Raw genomic sequence first — 19,722 nt, 5'->3', positions numbered from 1 at the left:
TTTAGGAGTGTAGAAAGTGTGTATATGTATTGCTAATCGTGGGTGTATGTACATGTACTTTGGTGACATACAAGTTGTGCTAAAGTACTGCTAATGGCAGTCATAGAGGATATCTACTGAGATGCCATCTTTGGAGACGATGAATCCAAGATACTCAATTTGATGTGAGTAAAGAAGGTACATTTGCTCTTCTTGGCATAGAGTTTGTGTCTGCGCAGCAATTGCAGAACTCTACGCACATGCTCCTCATGCTCTTCCATTGATTTGGAGTAGATTAAGATGTCATCAAAGAAAACAAGCACAAATTCATCCAAGTAAGGACGGAATATATCTTGCATTAGGCGGTTGAAGGTTACAGGAGCATTGGTTAACCCGAATGACATTACAGTAAACTCATAGTGGAGCCATAACGGGTATTGAAGGCTGTTTTGGGTATATCTGCTTCCTTGACTTTGATCTGATAGTAACCAGACCTCAAATCTATTTTTGAGAAGACTTTGGCCCCATGAAGCCTCTCAAGAAGTTCATCGATGCGAGGGATAGGATACTTATTCTTGACAGTGACTTGATTTAGCCCTCGATAATCTATGCAGAGGCGGAGAGTCCCGTCCTTCTTTTTTTGGAAAAGAACAGGTGCTCCCCAAGGAGAGCTACTGGGGCGTACAAATCCTTGTTCAATGAGTTGGGAAAGTTGCTCCTTAAGTTCAATGGCTTCAGGAAGGGACATTTTATAGGGAGTTTTTGAGACGAGTTGAGCTCCAGGGATCACCTCGATTTCATGGTCGACTTCTCGAGGAGGCGGTAACCCTGTAAGCTCATCAGGGAAGATGTCAGAGAATTCTTGGAGCCAAGAGGGTTCTGTCTCCATACAAGGTTCAATGACTTTGTTGAGTTTGACTAAGAAAACTTGCTGACCCTTACGTGTTCCCTTGAGAAGATGTTTTGCCTTGACTACCCTAAACTTAGGTTTTCCTGTGATCCCCTGAACAGATATTAAGTGGCCATGCTCATTTTCAAAAGTGATACTCCCCTGGTTACAATGAATGCTAGCTTTGTTTGCAATTAACCAATCCATCCCAAGGATTCCATCATAAATTCCTAGTGGCAAGACTCTAAAGTGACCATGAGTTTGCTCATTCCCCAGCTCAAAATCAAGGTTTCCTATAGAGTGGCGAGATACTACTTCTTTCCCACTGGCTAACTCTACAGTCATTTTTCTAGCTGTTTTTTGACTCAAGTTTAACCTTGATTTCCTCTGTTACCTTGGGGAAATGATGTTGCCATCTTGGGACAGTTGGCTCTAAAGTGTCCCGGCTCATTGCACTCAAAACACAGAGGGCCCTCTCTGGAAGAAATAGCATACGAGCAGGGAGCAAAAGAGTTGCCTTGTCGCCCTCTGTTGTAGTAGGGGAGATTCTGTTGAGGTTTCTTGTAGGGTTGATCTCTAAGGTTTGCCTCAGGGTAAGATCTCTTTTGATTCTTCGGTTTGTTAGCCTTCATTTCTTTCACAAGGGGCTTTGCTCGTATGAGAGCATCCTATAATGTGCTTGGCCTCATTGCTTCAAGGCGGCAATCTAGGGGTTCATTTAGCCCTTGGCAGAAACAAGCCACTTGCTGGGAAGTAGTCATAGTTGGGGCATACTTCCAAAGGGTAATAAATTTGGAATAGTAGTCCTCAAGAGTTAAGCTACACTGTCTAAGACTAAAAAACTCATTCACCTTTATGGATTCATGGGATGGAGAAAGATATCTTTCCTTCACTGCCTGCTTGATGTCTTCCCATGTTTAAGAATGCCCGGTGACTTCCTTGTCACGGCACCACTGTTTCCACCAGAGTTTAGCATCTCCAATGAGGCGAAACCGTGCGAGCATAGACTGATTTGCTACTCCAGTACCGGCAGCAGAGAAATAATCGTCCATCGCCTCAATCCAGACTTCAGCATCCTTCTCAACCTTTGAACCTTCTCCTTTAAAGGAGGGAGGTTGCATTTGCTTGAGCAGGAGCTTCTTCTCCTGGGTATCGGTGTAAAGCGCATTGGGAAGTGGAGGGTGGTCATCCTTGCCATCATTGTAAAAACAATTTTAAGATTACAAGATTCATATTTGCACAACGCTTAATTTTTGGAGAGTAAAACATTGAAATTATTTTATTTTCAAATATTTACAAGGACAAGTTTTATTACAAAGATCTGAGACTAATATAATTAGTCTTATTTGACATCAAGGGGAATTCCTAGGCTTGACTATGACATAAGGGTAGAGCGATAGGTGAAATATGGGGGTTCCGCTGTAGTTTCTAAGACTCTAAAAACTGATGGTAAGGGTGGTAAACTCTGGATTGGGGTAGATCCCAACACCGCTACTCTATCAGCAGGTAAGACCTGCATCACTTTGTCATACACCCAACGATCCTGAGGTATGCGAACACCATCTATAGTCACCGAGGTGTCGGCCCTGGGGGTACCGACGAACCAAAATAAGCGGATCATCTTCAGCTTCTCAATCCAACGAATCCGCTTAAGGTCGGTGGTGAGGTTCCCAATCTGATCTGCTCGGATGAAGAAGTATCTCGGCCCATGACTCCAGAAATCTCTACCCCATCCTCTTTGAATACGAGAGAAATGAGGGAGGGATATCTTCTCTAATATCTGCACCATGGTGTCACGGAACTCAAAATTCGAGGAGTGACTAGCAGTCTCGAAGATGCATTGGAAAACTAGAAACTTGGAGTAGGCATCTTCCTCTTCCTACAATCATTCAAACATCAGTTCAACTTATTTGTTTGAGTAGGATGTCTTTACTAATTAGCATTATGTTAGGTAAAATATTTATGACAAAACAGTCCTTAAACTACAATTCCTAGGAGCCAAACCTGGCTCTGATACCAATTGTAAGGTTCCTCCCTTCTAAGATGAGAGAAACACTTAAGATAGTCCGCTAAGTCTTATCTTGGGAAAATTTCCTATTTATCGATACCTTGACCCTGTAGAGATTCAAGGATACGATTTATAGGTATGACCTAGCTCTATCCCGCAGGGGGAGCGTGATTTTCTAAACATCAAATCACCCATAGGGTAATCGATCATAAATTGGGCAACTACTAGACTTGATTTCTAGGGACAATGCTTTTTTCCTCATCTTAAACAAGGCACAGCCGCTGCCCTAGTCTTCTAGAATAGAGTTGCCCAGGAACCTAACTATCTAGCGTAGGCTTTCACTTAATCTGTTGGAAAGCTACCCGACTAATCGGGTCCACCCGCCGTCCATAGGATGGTGCCGTCAGGGCATTCCATCCTCCCACTTTCCACCCTACTCACGCATCAAATTATTTTCTAATTAATCCTACCACACTGTTTGACATAAATAAACATATTCCTTAATTAAGGCCCTTTCTCACAAGGTTCGTTAAAACAGCCTTCTTACACAATACAATCATACCAAAGACAAGATGTATTATATAAAAAGTTTGTACATGAACCAGTTCCATACAAGCCAAACTGGCTCTCTTATTCTTATTCTATCGATGATCTAGAATTGGGCCTTCCAGCCTCTACATGCTGGGCAAAACCCTACGGGACCATACACCTCATCGTCGGCCGCTGGCGAGGACTCAAGCCGGCCTGTCGCCCTCTCAGGCTCCATCGCTCGATCCTCCCGCCCCTCAGAGGGATGTCTGCACACTAGGGTGGGCTTATTTACCGCACTAGCCTGGGCCCTCAGGACTAGGTAGCCTCATAATCTCTCGCCTCAATCGGCGATCCTTATTCTCCCAAAGGTATGAGGGATACCTTGGGCCATTCCCGGGCTTTGCTAACGACGCCGCCCAGCTACACAAGCACGGAACGGAGTTAGCGTTGAAGCCAAAAAAAAACTTGAATTCTAAAGATGATAACTTTAATGCAATTTACTAAATATAGCATTCACAATTCATGAAGATAACAATTTCAACGCAATTTATCGAATACAACATCACATAATTCGTAACTTTATATAATTTTTATGTCATTCAAAAGGAAAAGACACCATTCATTAATACTAATTTAAGAAAAAATCTCTTCTTTTGAAAATTAACCAAGCTAACCTGGCCATCGTTTCCTTGAGGGGCTTGAAAAGGGAGGACTGGAGCCGCATTGGGCGCATCTTCCCCCATCTCGTTGTTACATGCTCCTCTTGAGGCAATATTTTGTCATCTCCGAGATGAGGCCATCTTAGGCGTCGCCTTGTAGAGCTCGCTGCTGCGATCGAAACGCTTCAGTCGGATCTGAATTCCGAGCTCGTTTGCTCACCGTATGAGCAAAAGAATATGCTGCACGAACCCTTTCTTGAGTCAAAAAAACCCTTATTAAAGTCTATGCAAAGGAGGAGGGGGGGGGATTGTGAGATGTCCTTAAGGGCAAAAACGTGGAGAGGGCTGGGAGGGGTTGCTGCAAGCCTCTCTGTAAGTCTCTTCACACCGGGGGGGAGGGAGAAGAGTTAAGGACACTGGCTCCTAGCAAGAGGGGGATGGAGGAAAATTGGCTTATCTGAAAAGACCCAAATGAGGGGGTGTGAGAGGGGTGGCTGTAAGGGCGGTTGTACTTGCAGCAAGTACGTTACACAGGGACGGACGGCGGCACAACAGGGCATACGCTACACAGAAAAGCGTGTCGTCTGTGGAGCACCCTGGGGGTTTATATAACTGAGGGGTGAGGGTGCGGGCGCTGCGCAAAGCAAGGACGAAAGGACAGTGTACCTTCAAAGGCTATGGATCAGTGGCCTGCATAGGTCTAGGGGAAAGGTACGGTGTCGGTTGTCCGGGAAAGGAGTGGTACGCATGTACCTTATCTGGTCTCTGGGGCAGCATGGGTGTCCACATAAGGGTACGCGTGGACCATACAGTGGGCGGCCGTCCTTTGGTTCTTGGGCGGTCATTGTACGGGCACCCTAGTAAGTGTGTACGGACCAAATTTTGGGACGGGGTATCCAAATTTGGAGCGTCCGCCTCGATTTGCGTGCCGGACCGCCCAGGGGGCGAAAATGTTTTTTGTCTAGGAGGTTCTCTTGGTCACAGGGGTTCAAACCGTTCGTCAATCGGACGTGCGGTCGTGCATTTATTAAGGTTTAAAGGTCGCCGTTTTTTAACTAAAATGATTGAAATTAGCGTATAGGCTCGATCCGGTGTCCGTTTTGGATGCTGTAAAATCCTATATTAGGGTAAAATCGCACGCAAATTCCAAATTTGGGCTCAAAATTTGAAGATTCTACGTAGAAATCACTCAAATAATAAAATCGTTGATATTTATACCATAAAAACTCATAATTACATGGACATTTCTTTATTAGTGAAGATGGGTACGTTACATCCTTCCCCCCTTAAAGAAATTGAGATGTCCTCATCTCGTCATGAATTGGGGATAATCCTTTAAGAGTGTAGCTTCATCTTCCCAAGTTGCATCCTCTTCAAGGTAATCTTTCCACTGAACTAGATGTTCTACAAGAGTTCTATTTCGGAGTTGCCTTTCCCTAGAATCTATGATGCTACTGGGCTGTAATTCAAGGACTCCTTGAGTAGGGATTACAACTTGTTCATCATCAAGAATATGATCGAGACTGGGGACATATGGTTTTAACAAACTTACATGAAATACATTATGGACTTTGATATGGGCTGGGAGTTGAAGTTTATAGGAACTTTTACCTAGACACTTGATAACTGTATAAGGACCACAATACCTAGGGCTGAGCTTCTTATATTTCTCGAGTGATAGAGAACTTCGTTTGGGTCAAACTCGTAGAAGAACTCTGTCTCCTTCCTTGAAGATCCTTTCAGACCTCTTGTTGTCAGCATAAAGCTTTTGTCGATCTTGGGCAGCTTTAATATCCTTTTGGATTGCCTTGGTTTGTTCCTCCATTTCTTCGATCATTTTCCTGGATGCCTCAACTCTTATGGTTGGATCAGAGAAATTTAGAGGAGACAGGCATTCTTGCCCATAGAATGCCTTGAATGGTGACATTCCTATGCTTTGATGATAAGATGTATTGTAGGCAAATTCTACCAGAGGAAGGTATTGAATCCACCTTCTTGGTTCCCGTCCACAATATGCTCTGAGAATGTCTTCAATTACTTGATTGACTCTCGCAGTCTGGCCATCGGTCTCTGGATGGTAAGCTGTGCTAAAGCAAAGTTGAGTTCCCAGGGCTTCAAATAAAGACTGCCAGAATTTTGAAGTGAAGTCAGAATCCCGATCACTTACTATCCTTTTTGGGAGACCATGAAGTTTGAGGACTTCCTTGATGAATATTCGAGCAACATCAGAAGCTTTGAAGGTCTTCTTTGCTGGTATAAGGTGAGCTACTTTGGTAAGTAAGTCCACTACTACTAGAATCCTTGAACAGTGGGGAGATTTGAAACAAAATCCATACTAATGCACTCCCACTTCATTTGGGGAATATCTAAGGGTCGAAGTTTTCCAGGCATCTTGACCCTTTCAGCTTTGATCCTTTGGCATGAGAGACATTGCTTCAAGTACCGAAGCACATCACTTTTCAAGCCTGCCCAATGAAAGCTCCTTCTTACAGCATTTAATGTTTTTGCATAACCTGGGTGTCCTACAGCAGGGCTATCATGAGCTTCATGGAGGATTAGTTTCTTTAAAGCAGGATCCCTAGGGATACATAGCCTGTGATTGAAGTAGAGGCTTCCTTCATGAGTGGAGTATCCCTTGATTAGATTCTTCTCTTTCTCTGAATGTCCCCCTTCTTCTACTAATTTTTTCATCCTCTGATAATCTGGATCATGAGATGAGACTTCTTAGGCTGGGTGAAGATCCACTTTAGACTTTTGTGGTCAGTTACAAGCTGGAATTTTCCTCCCAAGAGATAATGTCTCCATAATTTGAGGCAATGAACAACTGCTAAGAGCTCCAAATCATGGGTGGCATAGTTTGCTTCATATTGCTTCAGCTTGCGGGAAGTATAAGCGACTGGTCTTCCTTCTTGGCCTAAGACACCACCAAGTGCTAGACTACTAGCATCGGTAACCACTTCAAATTCCTTGGAGAAATCAGGAAGCTTTAAGACTGGGGCAGAAGTAATAATGACTTTTAGCTGATCAAAGCTGTTTTGATGGATTGGCAACCACACTATTTTGCAATCCTTCTTAAGAAGATCCATCAAAGGTGCAGCCACCAAGGCATAATCTTTGATAAAAATCCTATACCAACCCGTGATTCCCAAAATCCACGAACTTCACGAACTGATTTAGGGGGTGGCCATTCTAGAATATCCTTGACCTTGGCAGGGTCTACTGAGATGCCATCTTTGGAGATGATGAATCCAAGATACTCAATTTGATGTGAGTAAAGAAGGTACATTTGCTCTTCTTGGCATAGAGTTTGTGTCTGCGCAGCAATTGCAGAACTCTACACACATGCTCCTCATGCTCTTCCATTGATTTGGAGTAGATTAAGATGTCATCAAAGAAAACAAGCACAAATTCATCCAAGTAAGGAAGGAATATATCTTGCATTAGGCGGTTGAAGGTTGCAGGAGCATTGGTTAACCCGAATGACATTATAGTAAACTCATAGTGGGGCCATAACGGGTATTGAAGGCTGTTTTGGGTATATCTACTTCCTTGACTTTGATCTGATAGTAACCAGACCTCAAATCTATTTTTGAGAAGACTTTGGCCCCATAAAGCCTCTCAAGAAGTTCATCGATGCGAGGGATAGGATACTTATTCTTGACAGTGACTTGATTTAGCCCTCGATAATCTATGCAGAGGCAGAGAGTCCCGTCCTTCTTTTTTTGGAAAAGAACAGGTGCTCCCCAAGGAGAGCTGCTGGGGCATACAAATCCTTGTTCAATGAGTTGGGAAAGTTGCTCCTTAAGTTTAATGGCTTCAGGAAGGGACATTTTATAGGGAGTTTTTGAGACGGGTTGAGCTCCAGGGATCACCTCGATTTCATGGTCGACTTCTCGAGGAGGCGGTAACCCTATAAGCTCGTCAGGGAAGATGTCAGAGAATTCTTGGAGCCAAGAGGGTCTCCATACTAGGTTCAATGATTTTGTTGAGTTTGACAAAGAAAACTTGCTGACCCTTACGTGTTCCCTTGAGAAGATGTTTTGCCTTGACTACCCTAGACTTAGGTTTTCCTGTGGTCCCCTGAACAGATATTACGTGGCCATGCTCATTTTCAAAAGTGATACTCACCTTGTTACAATGAATGCTAGCTTTGTTTGCAATTAACCAATCCATCCCAAGGATTCCATCATAAATTCCTATTGGCAAGACTCTAAAGTGACCATGAGTTTGCTCATTCCCCAGCTCAAAATCAAGGTTTCCTATAGAGTGGCGAGATACTACTTCTTTCCCACTGGCTAACTCTACAATCATTTTTCTAGCTGTTTTTTGACTCAAGTTTAACCTTGATTTCCTCTGTTACCTTGGGGAAATGATGTTGCCATCTTGGGATAGCTGGCTCTAAAGTGTCCCGGCGGCTCATTGCACTCAAAACACAGAGGGCCTTCTCTGGAAGAAGTAGCATATGAGCGGGGGACAAAAGAGTTGCCTTGTCACCCTCTGTTGTAATAGGGGAAATTCTGTTGAGGTTTCTTGTAGGGTTGATCTCTAAGGTTTGCCTCAGGGTAAGATCTCTTTTGATTCTTCGGTTTGTTAGCCTTCATTTCTTTCACAAGGGGCTTTGCTGGAATGAGAGCATCCTGTAATGTGCTTGGCCTCATTGCTTCAAGGCGGGAATCTAGGGGTTCATTTAGCCCTTGGCAGAAACGAGCCACTTGCTGGGAAGTAGTCATAGTTGGGGCATACTTCCGAAGGGTAATAAATTTGGAATAGTAGTCCTCAAGAGTTAAGCTGCACTGTCTAAGACTAAAAAACTCGTTCATCTTTATGGATTCATGGGATGGGGGAAGATATCTTTCCTTCACTGCCTGCTTGATGTCTTCCCACGTTTGAGAATGCTCGGTGACTTCCTTATCACGGCACTACTGTTTCCACCAGAGTTTAGCATCTCCAATGAGGCGAAACCGTGCGAGCATAGACTGATTTGCTACTCCAGTACCGGCAGTAGCAGAGAAATAATCGTCCATCGCCTCAATCCAGACTTCAGCATCCTTCTCAACCTTTGAACCTTCTCCTTTAAAGGAGGGAGGTTGCATTTGCTTGAGCAGGAGCTTCTTCTCCTGGGTATCGGTGTAAAGCGCATTGGGAAGTGGAGGGTGGTCGTCCTGGCCATCATTGTAAAAACAATTTTAAGATTACAAGATTCATATTTGCACAACGCTTAATTTTTGGAGAGTAAAACATTGAAATTATTTTATTTCAAAATATTTACAAGGACAAGCTTTATTACAAAGATCTGAGACTAATATAATTAGTCTTGTTTGACATCAAGGGGAATTCCTAGGCTTGACTATGACATAAGGGTAGAGCGGTCCACATAGGTGAAATATGGGGGTTCCGTTGTAGTTTCTAAGACTCTGAAAACTGATGGTAAGGGTGGTAAACTCTCGATTGGGGTAGATCCCAACACCGCTACTCTATCAGCAGGTAAGACCTGCATCACTTTGTCATACACCCAACGATCCTGAGGTATGCGAACCCCATCTATAGTCACCGAGAGACCGCGACGAACCAAAATAAGTAGATCATCTTCAGCTTCTCAATCCAACGAATCCGCTTAAGGTCGGTGGGGTGAGGTTCCCAATGTGATCTGCTCGGATGAAGAAGTATCTTGGCCCATGACTCCAGAAATCTCTACCCCATCCTCTTTGAATACGAGAGAAATGAGGGAGGGATATCTTCTCTAATATCTGCACCATGGTGTCGCGAAACTCGAAATTCGAGGAGTGACTAGCAGTCTCGAAGATGCATTGGAAAACTAGAAACTTGGAGTAGGCATCTTCCTCTTCCTACAATCATTCAAACATCAATTCAACTTATTTGTTTTAGTAGGATGTCTTTACTAATTAGCATTATGTGAGGTAAAATATTTATTACAAAACAGTCAAACTACAATTCCTAGGAGCCAAACCTGGCTCTGATACCAATTGTAAGGTTCCTCCCTTCCAAGATGAGAGAAACACTTAAGATAGTCCGCTAAGTCTTATCTTGGGGAAAATTTCCTATTCATCGACACCTTGACCCTGCAGAGATTCAAGGATATGATTTATAGGTATGACCTAGCTCTATCCCGCAGGGGGAGCGTGATTTTCTAAACATCAAATCACCCATAGGGTAATCGATCATAAATTGGGCAACTACTAGACTTGATTTCTAGGGACAACGCTTTTTTCCTCATCTTATGCAAGGCACATCCGCTGGCCTAGTCTTCTAGAATAGAGTTACCCAGGAACCTAACTATCTAGCAGAGGCTTTCACTTAATCTGTTGGAAAGCTACCCAACTAATCGGGTCCACCCGTCCGTAGGATGGTGCCGTCAGGGCATTCCATCCTCCCACTTTCCACCCTACTCACGCATCAATTTATTTTCTAATTAATCCTACCACACTGTTTGACATAAATAAACATATTCCTTAATTAAGGCCCTTTTTCACAAGGTTCGTTAAAACAGCCTTCTTACACAATACAATCATACCAAAGACAAGATGTATTATATAAAAAGTTTATACATGAACCAATTCCATACAAGCCAAACTGGCTCTCTTATTCTTATTTTGCCGATGATCTAGAATTCGGCCTTCCAACCTCTATATGCTGGGCAAAACCCTACGGGACCATACACCTCATCGTCGGCCACTGGCGAGGACTCAAGCCGGCCTGTCGCCCTCTCAGGCTCCATCGCTCGATCCTCCTGCCCCTTAGAGGGATGTCTGCACACTAGGGTGGGCTTATTTACCGCACTAGCCTGGGCCCTCAGAACTAGGCAGCCTCATAATCTCTCGCCTCAATCGGCGATCCTTATTCTCCCAAAGGTATGAGGGATACCTTCTGCCATTCTCGGGCTTTGCTAACGACGCCGCCCGGCTACACAAGCACGGAAAAGAGTTAGCGTTGGAGCCAAAAAAAAGTCTTGAATTCTAAAGATAACAACTTCAATGCAATTTACTAAATATAGCATTCACAATTCATGAAGATAATAATTTCAACGCAATTTATCGAATACAACATCACATAATTCGTAACTTCATATAATTTTTATGTCATCATTTCAAAAGAAAAAGACACCATTCATTAATACTAATTTAAGGAAAAATCTCTTCTTTTGAAAATTAACCAAGCTAACCTGGCCACCGTTTCCTTGAGGGGCTTGAAAAGAGAGGACTGGAGCCGCATTGGGCGCATCTTCTCCCATCTCGTTGTTACGTGCTCCTCTTGAGGTAATATTTTGTCGTCTCCGAGATGAGGCCATCTTAGGCGTCGCCTTGTAGAGCTTGCTGCTGCGATCGAAACGCTTCAGTCGGATCTGAATTCCGAGCTCGTTTGCTCACCGTATGAGCAAAAGAATATGGCGCACGAACCCTTTCTTGAGTCAAAAAAACCCTTATTAAAGTCTACGCAAAGGGAGGGGGGGTTGTGAGATGTCCTTAAGGGCAAAAACGTGGAGAGGGCTGGGAGGGGTTGCTGCAAGCCTCTCTGTAAGTCTCTTCACACCGGGGGAGGAGAAGAGTTAAGGACACTGGCTCCTAGCAAGAGGGGGATGGAGGAAAATTGGCTTATCTGAAAAGAGCCAAATGAGGGGGTGTGAGAGGGGTGGCTGCAAGGGCGGCTGAACTTGCAGCAAGTACGTTACACATGGACGGACGGCGGTACGGACGGCGGCACAACAGGGCATACGCTACACAGAAATGCATGTCATCTGTGGAGCACCTCGGGGGTTTATATAGCTGAGGGGTGAGGGTGCGGCCGCTGCGCAAAGCAAGGACGAAAGGACGGTGTACCTTCAAAGGCTATGGATCAGTGGCCTACATGGGTCTAGGGGAAAGGTACGGTGTCGGTTGTCCGGGAAAGGAGTGGTACGCATGTACCTTATCTGGTCTGGGGCAGCATGGGTGTCCACGTAAGGGTACGCGTGGACCATACAGTGGACAGTCGTCCTTTGGTTCTTGGGCAGTCATTGTACGGGCACCCTAGTAAGTGTGTACGGACCAAATTTTGGGACGCGGTACCCAAATTTGGAGCATCCGGCCTCGTTTTGCGTGCCGCCCCCGGGGGGGACGAAAATGTTTCTTGTCCGGGAGGTTCTCCTGGTCGCAGGGGTTCAAACCGTTCATGAATCGGACGTGCAGTCGTGCATTTATTAAGGTTTAAAGGTCGCCGTTTTTTAACTAAAATGATTGAAATTAGCATATAGGCTTGATCCAGTGTCCGTTTTGGATGCTGTAAAATCCTATATTAGGGTAAAATCGCACGCAAATTCCAAATTTGGGCTCAGAATTTGAAGATTCTACGTAGAAATGACTCAAATAATATAATCATTGATATTTATACCATAAAAACTCATAATTACATGGACATTTCTTTATTAGTGAAGATGGGTACGTTACATCCTTCCCCCCTTAAAGAAATCGAGATGTCCTCATCTCGTCATGAATTGGGGATAATCCTTTAAGAGTGTAGCTTCATCTTCCCAAGTTGCATCCTCTTCAGGGTAATCTTTCCACTGAACTAGATGTTCTACAAGAGTTCTATTTCGGAGTTGCCTTTCCCTAGAATCTATGATGCTACTGGGCTGTAATTCAAGAACTCCTTGAGTAGGGATTACAACTTGTTCATCATCAAGAATATGATCGAGATTGGGGACATATGGTTTTAAAAAACTTACATGAAATACATTATGGACTTTGATATGGGCTGGGAGTTGAAGTTTATAGGCACTTTTACCTAGACACTTGATAACTGTATAAGGACCACAATAGCTAGGGCTGAGCTTCTTATATTTCTTGAGTGATAGAGAACTTCGTTTGGGTCAGACTCGTAGAAGAACTCTGTCTCCTTCCTTGAAGATCCTTTCAGACCTCTTGTTGTCAGCATAAAGCTTTTGTCGATCTTGGGTAGCTTTAATATCCTTTTGGATTACCTTGGTTTATTCCTCCATTTCTTCGAGCATTTTCTTGGATGCCTCAACTCTTATGGTTGGATCAGAGAAATTTAGAGGAGACAGGCATTCTTGCCCATAGAGTGCCTTGAATGGTGACATTCCTATGCTTTGATGATAAGATGTATTGTAGGCAAATTCTACCAGAGGAAGGTATTGAATCCACCTTCTTGGTTCCCGTCCACAATATGCTCTGAGAATGTCTTCAATTACTTGATTGACTCTCTCAGTCTGGCCATCGGTCTCTGGATGGTAAGCTGTGCTAAAGCAAAGTTGAGTTCCTAGGGCTTGAAATAAAGACTGCCAGAATTTTGAAGTGAAGTCAGAATCCCGATCACTTACTATCCTTTTTGGGAGACCATGAAGTTTGAGGACTTCCTTGATGAATATTCGAGCAACATCAGAAGCTTTGAAGGTCTTCTTTGCTGGTATAAGGTGAGCTACTTTGGTAAGTAAGTCCACTACTACTAGAATGGAGTCATATCCTCCTTGAACAGTGGGGAGACTTGAAACAAAATCCATACTAATGCACTCCCACTTCATTTGGGGAATATCTAAGGGTTGAAGTTTTCCAGGCATCTTGACCCTTTCAGCTTTGATCCTTTGGCATGAGAGACATTGCTTCAAGTACCGAAGCACATCATTTTTCAAGCCTGCCCAATGAAAGCTCCTTCTTACAGCATTTAATGTTTTTGCATAACCTGGGTGTCCTGCAGCAGCAGGGCTATCATGAGCTTCATGGAGGATTAGTTTCTTTAAAGCAGGATCCTTAGGGATACATAGCCTGTGATGATTGAAGTAGAGGCTTCCTTCATGAGTGGAGAATCCCTTGATTAGATTCTTCTCTTTCTTTGAATGTCCCCCTTCTTCTACTAATTTTTTCATCCTCTGATAATCTGGATCATGAGATGAGACTTCTTCCACCTTGACCAGTATGGGATTATTTGGCATTGAAACTGTATTCAAGAAAGATTTGTGGCTAAGTGCATCTGCTACCACATTATCTTTCCCAGGGCGGAATTTGATGTCGAAATCATATTCTTGTAGAATTTCAATCCATCTCCTTTGCCGCATGTTGAGGTTAGGCTGGGACTTTAGACTTTTGTGGTCAGTTACAAGCTGGAATTTGCCTCCCAAGAGATAATGTCTCCATAATTTGAGGCAATGAACAACTGCTAAGAGTTCCAAATCATGGGTGGCATAGTTTGCTTCAGCTTGCGGGAAGTATAAGCGACTGGTCTTCCTTCTTGGCCTAAGACACCACCAAGTGCTAGACTACTAGCATCGGTAACCACTTCAAATTCCTTGGAGAAATCAGGAAGCTTTAAGACTGGGGCAGAAGTAATAATGACTTTTAGCTGATCAAAGCTATTTTGATGGATTGGCAACCACACTATTTTGCAATCCTTCTTAAGAAGATCCATCAAAGGTGCAGCTACCAAGGCATAATCTTTGATAAAAATCCTATACCCACCCGTGATTCCCAAAAATCCACGAACTTCACGAACTGATTTAGGGGGTGGCCATTCTAGAATATCCTTGACCTTGGCAGGGTCTACTGAGATGCCATCTTTGGAGACGATGAATCCAAGATACTCAATTTGATGTGAGTAAAGAAGGTACATTTGCTCTTCTTGGCATAGAGTTTGTGTCTGCGCAGCAATTGCAGAACTCTACACACATGCTCCTCATGCTCTTCCATTGATTTGGAGTAGATTAAGATGTCATCAAAGAAAACAAGCACAAATTCATCCAAGTAAGGATGGAATATATCTTGCATTAGGCGGTTGAAGGTTGCAGGAGCATTGGTTAACCCGAATGACATTACAGTAAACTCATAGTGGGGCCATAATGGGTATTGAAGGCTGTTTTGGGTATATATGCTTCCTTGACTTTGATCTGATAGTAACCAGACCTCAAATCTATTTTTGAGAAGACTTTGGCCCCATGAAGCCTGTTAAGAAGTTCATCGAATGCGAGGGATAGGATACTTATTCTTGACAGTGACTTGATTTAGCCCTCGATAATCTATGCAGAGGCGGAGAGTCCCGTCCTTCTTTTTTCGGAAAAGAACGGGTGCTCCCCAAGGAGAGCTACTGGGGCGTACAAATCCTTGTTCAATGAGTTGGGAAAGTTGCTCCTTAAGTTCAATGGCTTCAGGAAGGGACATTTTATAGGGAGTTTTTGAGACAGGTTGAGCTCCAGGGATCACCTCGATTTCATGGTCGACTTCTCGAGGAGGCGGTAACCCTGTAAGCTTGTCAGGGAAGATGTCAGAGAATTCTTAGAGCCAAGAGGGTTCTGTCTCCATACTAGGTTCAATGACTTTGTTGAGTTTGATTAAGAAAACTTGGTGACCCTCACGTGTTCCCTTGAGAAGATGTTTTGCCTTGAGTACCCTAGACTTAGGTTTTCCTGTGATCCCCTGAACAGATATTACGTGGCCATGCTCATTTTCAAAAGTGATACTCCCCTGGTTACAATGAATGCTAGCTTTGTTTGCAATTAACCAATCCATCCCAAGGATTCCATCATAAATTCCTAGTGGCAAGACTCTAAAGTGACCATGAGTTTGCTCATTCCCCAGCTCAAAATCAAGGTTTCCTATAGAGTGGCGAGATACTACTTCTTTCCCATTGGCTAACTCTACAATCATTTTTCTAGCTGTTTTTTGACTCAAGTTTAATTTTTGCAAGCACCTAGGAGAAAGGAATGAATGGGTACTGCCACAATCAATCAAAAGCTGAAGTGGCTTACCGTGATGAGTGGCGGGGGTTTGGATAATACCAAATTATTTATTCGGACCTTGGTGTTCTACTGTCGCATGGACGGTGGCGCGCTCTTCTTCAGCCGTTTCCAAGGTCGGTTCTTCACTTATAACACAGGCAATTCTAGCAATTGCCCCTCCGCGGCCTCTGCCACGGCCACTGCCTCTTGCACCTTGGTGGGTAGGGGTTCCACGGCCTTGATTTCCTCTGTTACCTTGGGGAAATGATGTTGCCATCTTGGGACAGTTGGCTCTAAAGTGTCCCGGATCATTGCACTCAAAACACAGAGGGCCTTCTCTGGAAGAAGCAGCATATGAGCGGGGGGCAAAAGAGTTGCCTTGTTGCCCTCTGTTGTAGTAGGGGAAATTTTGTTGAGGTTTCTTGTAGGGTTGATCTCTAAGGTTTGCCTGAGGGTAAGATCTCTTTTGATTCTTCGGTTTGTTAGCCTTCATTTCTTTCACAATGGGCTTTGCTCGTATGAGAGCATCCTGTAATGTGCTTGGCCTCAATGCTTCAAGGCGGAAATCTAGGGGTTCATTTAGCCCTTGGTAGAAACGAGCCACTTGCTGGGAAGTAGTCATAGCTGGGGCATACTTCCGAAGGGTAATAAATTTGGAATAGTGGTCCTCAAGAGTTAAGCTGCACTGTCTAAGACTAAAAAACTCATTCATCTTTATGGATTCATGGGATGGAGGAAGATATCTTTCCTTCACTGCCTGCTTGATGTCTTCCCACGTTTGAGAATGCTCGGTGACTTCCTTGTCACGGCACCACTGTTTCCACCAGAGTTTAGCATCTCCAATGAGGCGAAACCATGCGAGCATAGATTGATTTGCTACTCCAATACACCGGAGCAGAGAAATAATCGTCCATCGCCTCAATCCAGACTTTAGCATCCTTCTCAACCTTTGAACCTTCTCCTTTAAAGAAGGGAGGTTGCATTTGCTTGAGCAGGAGCTTCTTCTCCTGGGTATCGGTGTAAAGCGCATTGGGAAGTGGAGGGTGGTTGTCCTGGCCATCATTGTAAAAATAATTTTAAGATTACAAGATTCATATTTGCACAACGCTTAATTTTTGGAGAGTAAAACATTGAAATTATTTTATTTCCAAATATTTACAAGGACAAGTTTTATTACAAAGATCTGAGACTAATATAATTAGTCTTATTTGACATCAAGGGGAATTCCTAGGCTTGACTATGACATAAGGGTAGAGCGGTCCACATAGGTGAAATATGGGGGTTCCGTTGTAGTTTCTAAGACTCTAAAAACTGATGGTAAGGGTGGTAAACTCTGGATTGGGGTAGATCTCAACACCGCTATGTTGAGAGTGTTGATATCCCAAGCTCATCTACATCTTCATCGGCAGTACATCATGAGCTTGAGAGGGGCTGTTGAGATTCAAGCTCGATGTCAGTGTGAGCCAGCTATGCTATGTGCTGGCAGATTAGGTAGGAACATGTGTGAGACATAAATGACCGCGTGTCCAGCTGGTCATAGTGTGTGTGGACATTACATTAGGTTTACTTTGTAGTGTGGACATAACACTATGTTGTGTTCTCCTTTGTGTGGGTGAGAGAGATGGTGACTATGGCTTCTCTCCTTCTTTATGGTTGATGATTATGGATTAGGGTTTGCTTCTCTTGTGTGTGTTACATCCTGCTTCTGTTTTTTTATCATGGTATCAGAGCCAAGAGCTCATTAGCTGAGTTGTGAGAGTGAGTGAGAGAAGAGAGAAGAAGAAGAAAAAGCTGTGAAGGAAGCCATTGGAGCTTGGAGCAAAGGAAAAGCTGTGGAGCACACACCGGCATCAGATCTGAGAGCTAAGGACCATTGGTGAGTGTAGCAAGACCCCCTCTGCGGATTGCAGGTACCAAAGAGCAAGTCAAGTGAAGATTGAAGGGCACAAAGCAAAGGAAAAATTCTGGTTTTTTTCTCTAAGCTTTCATGGAAAGCTTGAAGTGAATGTATACTCTTGGCAAATGTATACACAAAGGCACATGTATTTTGGCTTGGAAATGCATTAACAAAGTGGGGCACAAGCAACATACAGAATCTTGAAGCAGATTGATGCATACAGATTTGATTAAAATCAAGAGAAAGTGGATTTATGTAAAAGTTTCTGGTTTTTCACAAAACCAGTGGACATACCCCCCGTGGAGGATCAATTGCAGGAGCTAGAGGCAAAATTGAGCTAAACCCTTCATACCCAAGGTAGATTAGGTCATTGCTAAGAGGCCTATCTATTCAATTTTGATTTCCCCTCTCTCTACAGCCCACAACAACAGGCGGCGCTTTTCTATGCAGATTTCTGAAGAGTTTGATAAGATTACATCCTAATTCACTCATTTGGACACCAAATTGAATGCTTTAAAGCTTGGGGAGTTTAGCAAAGACATTGCTAAGGACTTGTGATGCTTGGTTGCAGCTCATTTCATGGATTTGGAGCTCATTGAAGTGATTTATCAGAGGTGTGCAGGTTTGCAGAAATTCTGTCCAGAAACAGAGCATTTTTAATCAAGGCATTAATCTTTGTCTATATCAAATTGGCCTAATTCCTTTGGTACAAGTAAAGTCCTATGAGTTGATAAACTTTTGAATCAAAAAGTTTTGGATTTGGAGAATATTTGAAGGAGATAGAGCAATTTTAGTGAGAGGTGGTACCTGACAGGTGCAGAAAAATTCAAACCAGAGGTTACAAAACTTGGTGGTTCTCATTCCCCTTGAAGAATTGGATCAAACCCTTCTAGGATATGTTGGAGCAATGTGTTGGGAAGCTAATGCAAGTTGAATCATTGCATTTGGACAAGATTTGAAGGATTTAGAGCATAATCTTGACTGGTTTTACTAGCGAGAATTTACTGGCGAGAAAAAACCAGAAAATTTTTTGTGAAGGAGTTTCATTTGATTTCAACTTTAATCGAGTGTACATTGTTGGTGAACCATTGTGGGATGTTAATGCACACAATTTGCAAGCATTTGATGTGATTTGAAGAGATTTGGAGCATTACAGGTACTTCGTACATTGTGATCGAAAGGGTACATCTACTCTATTTTTTTGCAACAATGGGAGATGGTCCGATACAGATTGTTGGAGAGAAGCTTGATCGCACTAACTTTCAAGTATGGAAGTTTCGAATGAAGAGTTTTTTGAAAGGCAAAGGGTTGTGGAGTCTTGTCTCGGAGGAAGACCCGGAGCCATACCTACCTCCTCAACCAAATAATGCTCAGTTATTACTGGCTCACAAGCAATGGGTAGAGCGGTCCTCGAAGGTGTTGCATTATTTTTCAATATGTGTAACAGATGCCTTGCTTATTCACATCCAAGATGCAGATACACCGAAAGAAGCATGGGGTATCTTGTGCAGAATGTATGAGACAGACACTGGTGCCAGGAAGATACAACTAAAGCAACAGATTCACAGTGTAACACGAAGGAATCGGAGTATACATGAGTATGTTCAGGAAATCAAGGGTTATGCTGATTCCTTGTCATCAATCCATGCCCCAATGGATGATGATGATTTGGTTGCACTCACGTTGCGTGGTTTAGGCAAAGAATACAAATCTTTTGACACTTCCATCTCAGTAAGGTTGGGAGGAATGCCAGACTTTAATGAGCTTGTGTCATTGCTCATTGTGGAAGAATTGAAGCTTGGCCTTGGTGGTATGAGTGTTACAGGTGGTGCATCCTCGTCAAGCAATGATGAACATGCAAGAAATCAAGCTTTTTACTCATCTAGAGGCTTTCGAGGCAGGGGGAGATTCGCATCACGTGGACGTGGTGGTAATGGTCGTGGATGGCAGGATAGGCCTCCACAGCAGAATTTTCAGCCTTCATATGGTGCTCGAGGTGGTCGTGGTTCTGCACCTCAGCGAGGCAGAGGTAACCCCCGT

This window comes from Cibotium barometz, chromosome 4 (assembly GCF_041138505.1).
Source record: "Cibotium barometz isolate CiBa-2024 chromosome 4, ASM4113850v1, whole genome shotgun sequence".
NCBI lineage: Eukaryota > Viridiplantae > Streptophyta > Polypodiopsida > Cyatheales > Cibotiaceae > Cibotium > Cibotium barometz.
This window is presented reverse-complemented; position numbering follows the sequence as displayed.